General features: G+C 34.0%; 1 pseudogene; it reads left to right on the top strand.

The window, feature by feature from the left end:
- Positions 1–417: 417 nt before the first annotated feature.
- Positions 418–9761, top strand: LOC132008046 (AP-1 complex subunit sigma-2-like; annotated as a pseudogene).
- Positions 9762–10243: the final 482 nt, after the last annotated feature.

The following is a 10243-nucleotide window of genomic DNA, read 5'->3' as shown; positions in this document are numbered from 1 at the left end:
ACCCCTATCATCCCCCAACGGAGACAAATTACTAGTCTTTTTGTTCACGGAGAATTACGCGGCCTTGAAAGTGGAACTTAATTTGCAAAGTTACACAAACCTACATTACCTAGGACAAATTCTTTCCGGGAGCGTCTTAGAAAGAAATGCGCAGCCGCGCAGCACCCCCAACGCCCTACCTCGGAAGCTGTTTCCGCAATACGCGTCTTTTGCCATTTCGGCTTCTTCGGATTCTGAGGTCAGTGTGCATGCTTCCGAGAGGTTGCTTGACCACCAACGTGCTTGCCTCGCGTAGGCCGGTGGCCCTTACGGTTGGCATAACCTCGCCGCTTTTCTTCTCTGGTTCTTGCGAGAGCCCTGTTGGCGCACCTTGCCCTCGCTGCCGGAAACTTGGCTCCGTTAACTAGCTCCCCTCCCTACTGCAAAACGGCTTCTCTTTCTCAGCCTGGCGACAGGGGCATCGCCTCAACTGCCGCCAGTGAGGCAGAACGAGCTCCAGAGAACCCGAGGCCCACGGCCGCAGTAAGTACTGGGGGACAACTAGGGCGTAGAGAGCGGTGAACTAGTCTTGAGCACTTTTTCAATCCGCGTTAGCCTGGGAATGCGAAAGCCAGTGACGGACGTTGTGTGTCCTAACCCGTGATCTTTGGTTCTGGAATCATGAAATTTCGCGGGTCACATTTGAGAGGCGCTCGCGAAAAGGATTATGTGCACATCTGCGAATTTCTTAGTAGCTTTGCAGATTTACTATTCTTTTTCTAGTCTTTTTCTGTAAATTAACCCTTACTCAAATCTAAGAAGAAGTGGAAAATACTACTGATATCAACCTTTGAATTTTACTTTCAGTAACAAAATTAAATAAATTTTTCTTATAATTAATAAAAATTTCACAAAGTGGAAAAAACCACCAATGTAAATTCTACCTTTAAACCTTGTAGAAATGGCACTTTTGTTTGCATTTTTACAGCCAGTTGAATTACAAGGCCTTTTCTTCAAAAACTAAAGATGAACATAACATGCTTTCTAGATTCTAAATAAAAATATAAACGAAACGGCTTATAGATTTGCTACATGTCAACATCCACTCCAAATGTACAAGCTCCTATTTATTATTTTAAAGGACGACTGTGTAATATTTGTGGATCTACCTCTTTTCGCTTTTAAAGGCTTGTTTACTCTTAAATTGCATCAGTTCTGTATTGTATTCATATTTGTGTTGGATTTTCTTAAAAGTGACATGACAGAACATACATAAAAATTAACTTTTCAAGAAAAACCTGGATTAATAGGACTTGAAGGGTTTTTTTTTTTCACTGTTTTTAGATTTTTAATGTTTACTAAAAATATGCTAGATGCCATTAACTGAAAAAATGTTATAAGTGAAACTATAAATGGTTCTATCTGGAAATGGAAACACTCAAGTACCAGAAATTCTGGGTCTCTTTTTCTTTTTTATTTGTCTAAGCCAATTGATGGATAGAGTACTCTTTTTATTGAAAATGGACTATGGAATGTACAGAAAGCAGAAAATGGTTTTTCAGTTGCATAGTTGACTGTAACAGGCAGTGCTTTTCTTCTTTTTTCCATTCATTTTTTTACACACCGAAGTAGGTTGGCAAAATTTTTCTACAAGAAATATCTATTTTGATTTTCTACAAAGGCCTTTTATTTTGTACTCTTAACTGTATTGAATAAAAGCACCAAATGTAACTTAGGTTTTATTTATCTTAACAGATGCAGTTTATGTTGCTTTTTAGTCGTCAGGGAAAGCTTCGACTGCAGAAATGGTATGTCAGAGAGAGAGAAGAAAAAAATCACAAGGGAAATTGTTCAGACTATTTTAGCACGTAAACCTAAAATGTGCAGCTTTCTCGAGTGGCGATATCTGAAGATTGTTTGTAAAAGGTATAATTTTTATTTGTCAGAAATTTGAAAGTAGCAGAATCAAATCTTAAGTCATTTATGATGTGGAAATCGCAGTCCTTTGAGAGAACATTTATAAACAGTAAAATTCTGATAAACCTACTTAGGTAGAAACTTCTATTTTTAAAATAACATTTTTTATTACCCAGATTAAATGTTAGAATCAGGGGAATAGTTTTAACTAAATTTACAAATAATTTTATTTTCTAAGATGTTTATCTTCTAGGAAAATTCACTGAACTCATTTTCTTATAAGTTATGTAGGGTCAATATTTTAAGTCATCAGTTCTCTAATTTGGATAAGAATAGATAAGAGAATGTAATACTACATTCTCCCACTCCACTCCACCTCTCCTTATAACTCTGTAATGTAATGACTAATGTTGATAAGGCTTTTATCTGAGTTTTCAAGTCCCGTTCAATTATAAATGCATCTTGAATAGATAGACCTGTTCAGTCATACAGTTGTTTAAACATTTATTTCATAACTTACCTTTGTGTACAGGTAAGTACACAAAGTGTTTAGTTAGGTTTATTAATTTGCCAGTGTTTAGTTAGGTTTATTAATTTGAATTAAAATGAAGCAATATTAGAATTTTGAATAAATTACCAGTTTTGGCCAGGATAACTTCTTTAAAATTTGATCTTACAGTCTGTCTCATTGATTTCTTTTAACAATTAAGTTACCCCCCAAAATGCTATCTTAATTATTATTGGAAAATAGAATATTCATTATTTTATTAATATCTGAAGCTTTAAAAAATTTAAAATTACATTTTAAAGACTCTTAGAAAGTTAAAAAATAAAATTTCTTTTATAGAATATCTGGGCCACATTTACTTTATTTCTTCCCCATTCCTCTTCCCTTTAAACTCTTTAATTTAAAGATAGTTAACTACCTTAATGAATTCCAAATAAAGACAAGACAGTTTCTGTATGTACAAAGTTGTTTCTTACATGGGGAGTGTGCAGGGAACTAACAGTATGGACGCAGTGAGGATTAAAAAGAAGTTTGATTTTCTAATGTTTCATTTATTCCACTCTGGATAGGGATTGTGATAATCTTTGTTGGAATGAGGGCAGGAAAAGAAATGGAGATTATAGAATATATAGTGTTGTTTAAATATTCTAACAGAATGAATTTGATCTTTTTTAAAAAATATTTGGTGTTTAGTGTTTACTAAGAAAATATGATAGAAAAATCATAAAAATTTAGAGCTAGGAAATACCTAGTTAGGATAGAGCTTTAGTAAGTAGAACAAGTAGAAGGGGGACTACAATTGTAAAATCAGGAATAGGCAATCTGTGCCTTTGTCCATTGGCTTTTATCTTCTGCACAGAGTTTCTCAGTTGGAAAACTCTTGCTGTTGACCAAGCCTCAAATTCAAGGAAGGAATTAGGAGTCTTGTCTGAAGACTGAGCTGTGTGCCACTAAAACTCAAATCTTAGTCATAGAGATAAAAAGACCTCACACATAGGAGGTCAGAGTTACATTTCTTGAAAGATCATTATAATAATAAAAGAATTGAAGTTGTGTACTTCTGAGTGCTAAAGGATGATCTGACAGAGGGTATTATAATGAGGTCCTGAACAAGATAGTGGCCCTCAACGAGTGGAAAAGAAAGCTCTACTAAGGCTAATTCTTGTAAGACTTGGTTATTTGTAGAAGTAGGAAGGCAATAAATGAAGGAGGGGAATGGGGTGATTTCTGGTTCAGCTGAGCAGAAAAATGATAAACTCGAGAACTTGGCTTATTTTTAAGATGGTTTGTGAGGCCTGTGTGATTTGGATTTGCCAGTGTTTAGTTTTTGATGGAGTGAGTGTACTAAAAAGTCTGTTGAAATTTTTTATATAAATTGTTAATTAGCAGCATTTAAACATTTGGCAGGAGGGTAGAAGAAAAAAACCTCTAGAGTGGAGTAAGAACCAGACAATGAGTAAAATCAGTGTAAAGTCCCAGACCCCCCAAGATTATCTTCAGATCTGACACTATATATAAAATCAGGGTTTCCTAAGACTGCTGTAGGTTCATAGCTCACTATAAGTTAATTTTGTCATAATTCACAAAATTTACTGTAAAGTAGTACATTCGTGGTTACTACAAGGAAAGGATCCAGATTACAGTAAGTCAAAAAAAAAGGAGCATAGTATATAGGTGGAAAGAGTTCCAACCTGGAACTTTCTGTTTTCTCTCACTGGTGTTAGGACATTCTCAATGCTGTAAATGTCAAGAAATATAAATGAAACATTCCCACCAGGGGAGTCTTGGTGACTAGTTTTTATTGGAGTTTTCTTGGTTACATAAATGTAACTGAATGACCAACTTCAGGTGGTAAGTGGTAGCCCAGAATTCTCACAAAAGTGACTCTCAGCATAGACTATGTGAGATCCCCAAGGCTTCCAGGTAAACAAAGATACTCTCATCAGACAGGGAATTGCAAAATGTTAGATATTAAAGATAATCTTCTAGAACCCAGATGTCTTTTTGGGTACAGCTGTTCCTCTAGTATACTATCGAGTTTTCAGTCAATAAGATAATTTATTTAAAAATAAGATTTATTAAAAATAATTTATTAAAAAGATTACTGGTTCAAATGTGGCTCAAAATGGCAGATAAAGTTCAATTAGAATGAAGAAACAATGCTCTAGATTTTACAGTGGGCATTTCATAAATGCCTTTTGCCAAAACATCTTCAGTAGAGTAGTAGAGGCAGAACTCCCCATGTAGTGAAAGGCAATGTGAAGAAATGAAGAAATTTAAAAGGCAAGTGTAGACTATTTGGGGGAGCTTTGCCATGAAAGAAAAGAAGAGGTGGTATCCACCCATACTCGTAGGACTGGGAGATATGGCTTCAAAAGGATTGAGAACCTTAAGATTGTTTATACATAGAGGGAGGAGTCCCTATTAGAGAGGAAGATTTGAAAGTGCCATTAAGAGAATAAATCACAGGAGTCAAAATTCCTGTATTTGAAGGAAAAGGGTGGTTAAATGGATGAAAGGAGAAGCAGTAGTGTTCCTACACATATTAATGACCTGTCCCTTCCTTTTAATAGCTGTAGTATGTAATCTTTTGTGATTGATACTTGAATTAAGGGAAAATTCACATGAAAAATTTTGTGTCATTTATAATCAGTATACCTGTTAAAATCCCCTCACCCCATTTTTTGTTGAAGACTCACTTATGCTACTATTTAATGAAATATTTTTTGTTAGTATAAGCAGGTGATTTGTTTTCTCTAGCCCAGCTGGAAGAGGAAAGATTCTTAAGTGAGAATTCCCTTTGAGCATCAGAAAAATTCTGAGCTTTTACTATTCATATCAACAGGTGGTGTTCATATCTTCATTAACTTACACTTTGTGTTCTGTCTAATCCATATTCTTTATCCTGAATATCTCTTATGCAGGTTTTCCCTGTTTGGGAAAGAAAGATAAGAAGTAAGGGCAATAGAGATGAAAAAAAAAAAAAAAAAACAGATGAAAATCTAGAAACTTCAGTTTCATTCCCTGTTTCTACCACTACCATTTTCCCTTTGTTTCTTTATCTCTAAAGAAACTGTTCTTAAAGATTGCTCAAAGATAGAAGATAGAATTGAGTGCGTTTTTGGGGGGGGGGGGGGCTCTGGATTTACATTTACTAGAAAGTAAACATACTTCCAAATTGCCATTTTGAGAATGTGTTAAAGAATATTACTGAACAGATTTCTTTTAAAAACAAAATAATTTTTATTAATAGATCAGTGGGTATTACATTTAGCTATATTCATGGGCACATGGGTACGTATTTAGCTGAGAAGTCAAGTGTTTTGAATATATGAACAGAAAGCTAATAATTTTTTTAGCTTTAAAATTTAATTTTTTGAAAGCTAATAATTAAGCTTAAATTCACTGTGTTAAAAATGACCAGATAATTTCTTACTGCTCTGGTTTTTTTTTCTTTAACGATTTTTTTTGAGATATAACTGGCATATCAGACAATTCAGTCATTCAAAGTGTATAATACAGTGGCTTTTAATATATTTACTGTATTCACAGACCTGTGCATCCAGAATGATCAATTTAGAGCATTTCCACTCCCCCTCCCAAAAAAACCATGTAGCTTGTAGCAGCTGACTGCCACTCTACCCAAAATCCAACCTCCTGGACGACTTATGTAACTAATAACTTACAGCATTATAGATTTGCCTATATTTCATGTAAATTTTATATATAAATGGAGTCCTAAAACATGTACATATTTCATGTAAATAGAGTCCCAAAACATGTGATCCTAAACATGTCACTAAGCTCTTTAACATAGCATTACACTTCAAAGACATACTGTAGCATATATTAGCATTTCATTTCTTTTCAGTGTCACATGTATTGTTACCTGAATAGGGAACATTTTATTCATTAATAATTAATAATTCATTAATTATTCAACTAATGATGGACATTTTAGTTGTTTTTACTTTGTGGTTATTATAGGTACAGTGAGCGTTTGTGTACAAACTTTTTAGACCTATTTTTTAATTTCTCTTAGGTTTATACCTGGGCGTAGAATTTTGGATCATAAAGTAACCTCTTGAGGAATTGCTAAAGTGTTTTCCAAAGCATATGTACAATTTTACATTTCTAGTTACAGGTTATGAGGATTCCAGTTTCTATCCACTATACCAACAAATGTTGTTCCCTGTCATTTGTTATTATATTTTTATTTATTCTATTAGATATAAAATGGTATCCCGTTGTGTTTTCCTTGGTTGAGAGAAAATTCACATAAACCATTAGCCCTTACATTATACATTATTTTTGCTATATATAGAATTGTGCAGTTATTACCTCTATCACCTCTGATTTAATCATCAACAAAGAAAATTCATGCATTTATGTAGCAACTACATGTTTATATCTGTCATTTCCCTTGTGACACTAATCTTTTGTCTATGTAGATTTATCTTCTTCTGGACACTTCAGGTAAAAGGAGCCATGTGATATGGGCTCTTTGCATGTTACATTTTTCATTTAAAATAATGTTTTCAGGATTTGACTATGCCAGAACACATATCAATACTTCACTTCCTTTTGTGATTGCATAATATTCCATACCATGGATTTACCACATTGTTTATTCATTCATTTGTTGGTTCACATTTAAATTGTTTCTAATTTTTGGCCATTGAAAAATGGTTCACAGTGCTACTATGAACATTCTTGTGCAGGTATTTTCTTGACAACCTGTTTTCAGTTCTTCTGGCTATAGAACTAGGAGTGGAGTTGGTGAGCTGTAAGGGAATTTTGTGTTATCTTTATGAAGTTCTGCCACATTATTTCTGCTATAGCTCTAGTAGTTTACAGTCCCAGTAGAAATGTGTTAGAGTTCTGGGGTACCTGGATGGCTTAGTTGGTTCAGTGTCAGGTTCTTGATTTCAGCTCAGGGTTGGCAGTTGGAGACCCATGTCAGGCTATGTGTTCAGCAGGGAGTCTCCCCAAGGATTCTCTCTCTCTCTCTCTCTCTCTTACTCTCACTTCCTTTCCCTTTGCCCCCCTCTCAAAAAATATGTAAATACAAAAGGAGTTCAAATTTCTCTGTAAGCTTACCAGTTCTATTTTTTTTTTTAAGCTTACCAGTTCTTAATTTGCTTTTTTTCCTTGTCATTTTGCCATTCTAGTGAGTGTGAAGTGATGTTGTGGTTTCGGTTTGCATTTTTTTAATGAGTAATGATATCAATCATTTTCTTGTACTTTTTGGTCATTTGTTTATCTTCTATGGAGAAAAATCTATTCAGGTCCTTTGCCTGTTATCATAAAACGGTGCTGGATTTTGGTTGCTTTGTGCATCACTTTAACTTATGTGGTTTATATCTTTTATTCTTTTACTGTAATGTATTATTTTTTTCTTCTGTATGTTGAGCACCCTTGAATTTTTTTGAAACCATACCTGATCATAATGTACAGTCCTTTTAACATGTTGATGAATTCAGTTTGTTATTCTGTTGAGGAATTTTGTATTTGTGTTTATAAAGGGTATTGTTGATCTGTAGTTGTCTTGTGAAATCTTTTATCTGGCTTAGCTTTTATGATAACGGTGACATCGCAAAATAAGTTAAATTCCTCCTACTGTTTATTTGGTGAGAAATTTAGAGGTTGGTATTAATTATTCTATAAATGTAATAGGATTTATCATTGAAGCAGTCTGCTCATGAGTGTTTCATTTTTGGGAGGTTTTGCCTACCAGTTCAGTCTCTTTACTTGATAGAAATTTATTCAGATTTTCTCTTTTTTTAGTCATTTGGAACTTTGTGTATTCCTTTGGATTTCCCATTTTTATCTAAATTGTCTCATTTGTTGGTACTCAGTTGTTTTTAGTGTTCTGATATACTCCTTTTTTATTTCTGAAACTTAAAAGTAGTATTCCCACTTCTATTTCAGATTTTAGTAGCTGGGATCCTCTAGTTTCTTGGTTGATTCTGTTGTTGTATTTGAGGCTTTTGGCACTTTACATATGTAACACCACTGCTGGCTTCCCGAGTTTCTGAATAGCAATCAGCACTTAATATTATCGAGGATCTATGTACTTGATGAGTTTCTTCCCTCTCAGTGTTTTCAGGATTGTCTTTTGTCTTTTGGCAATTTGAATATAATCTGTTTCAGTATAGCTCTCTTTGAACTTTTTTTGTCAAATAAATAGATAAAATCTTAAAATAAAATAAAATACTCATAGAAAGGAACCTGAAAGAATAGCAAAATATGGTACCCTTTCTGCTTTATGTGATTGGATGATGTTTTTTTTTTTTTCTCCTTTTGTGTACTTTTCAGAATTTCTCTCAGAAACATTTATTATTTGTTTTAGTCTAGAAGAAAAATAATCTGTGCTATGAGAAGAAAAAAATGTGTTAAGTCTGGGGATTTTCACAATAGTGTATCAAAATGAATTTAGAAAACACAAGTACAGGGTAAAATTTTATCCCACATTTATATTTTGTTACAGATATGCTAGCTTATATTTTTGCTGTGCTATTGAAGATCAGGAAAATAAACTGATTACTCTGGAAATAATTCATCGTTATGTGGAATTACTTGACAAGTATTTTGGCAGTGTGAGTAGTATTGTAAGAAATTGAATGCCATAGTAATTTTTAACCTAATGATGAGTTTATTATTTGTTTTATGGATCCTATTTAAATGTTACTGTTACTGAAAGGTTAAGAATGACAACTTCCTGTAAGTGTGAATAGTCAGTTAATTGTAAAATTCATTCCCCTGGAGACTTAATTACAGTACTTAATTACCATACTTAATTACAGTACTAAGAATAAGATTTAAGATCCCCAAATTGAAAGGAGTTCAACTACAGATATTTTAATGTTTTGAAATGTTTAGTATGAAATTTAGACTTGGATAGCAGTTACCATTATCTTTAAAGTAAGAACTGGAAAATTGGTTTTAAAGGTAGAAAATTTTTGCTGGCAACATGCAAAATCAAATTTTATTTAACTCTTATACATTGTGTTTTCAGGTACTTCAAATTTGAAAAGTCAGTGATGCTTACACTGGTATAATTGCTCTTTTACCAGGGAGTTAAGATTGATTGACTTGTGTTAGGTTTTATTTTACCAACTGATGGGGGATAAGCAAAATTTGCCTCTTTCAGTTTAACATTATTATTATTATTATTTTTACTTTTTAGGTGTGTGAACTTGATATCATCTTTAATTTTGAGAAGGCTCATTTTATTTTGGATGAGTTTCTTTTAGGGGGGGAAGTTCAGAAAACATCCAAGAAAAATGTTCTAAAAGCAATTGAGCAGGCAGATCTACATCAGGAGGTAAGCTACTCTACTAGTCTTCTTTACTAGGACTATCATGTTTTGTTATTGTTAGAGAAGTTTTGGTGATCATCTTTATACTTTCAGAAAGTACCCAGAAACAGGGCCACCTACGTGGCTGGGTTAAGCCACTGTCTTCCGCTCAGGTCATGATCCCAGGGTCCTGGGATCGAGTCCCACATCCGGCTCCTTGTCTAGGTGGGAACCTGCTTCTCTTTCTGCCTCTGCCTGCCACTCTGCCTTCTTGTGCGCGCTCACGCTCTCTCTCTCTCTCTCTCTGACAAATAAATAAAATCTTAAAAAAAAAAGATAGTACTCAGAAACAGTTGGAATATAGTGTCCATGTACAGGTTGTTTGTTTCATAAAACACATATTCAGTCACATCAACTCGGTTATCTATAGATTGTTCACTTTGAAGATAGTCTGTTGGTAAGGCTCTCTCTGTTCCTGTTTTTAGCACTCAGTATACTAGAACCTAAACGTTAAGGAAAAAAAGGAATCAGAGTTAACA

This window comes from Mustela nigripes, unplaced genomic scaffold (genome assembly GCF_022355385.1).
Source record: "Mustela nigripes isolate SB6536 unplaced genomic scaffold, MUSNIG.SB6536 HiC_scaffold_20, whole genome shotgun sequence".
Classification (NCBI taxonomy): domain Eukaryota; kingdom Metazoa; phylum Chordata; class Mammalia; order Carnivora; family Mustelidae; genus Mustela; species Mustela nigripes.
The sequence above is the reverse complement of the archived record's forward strand: the minus strand, read 5'-3'. Positions and strand labels throughout refer to the sequence as shown.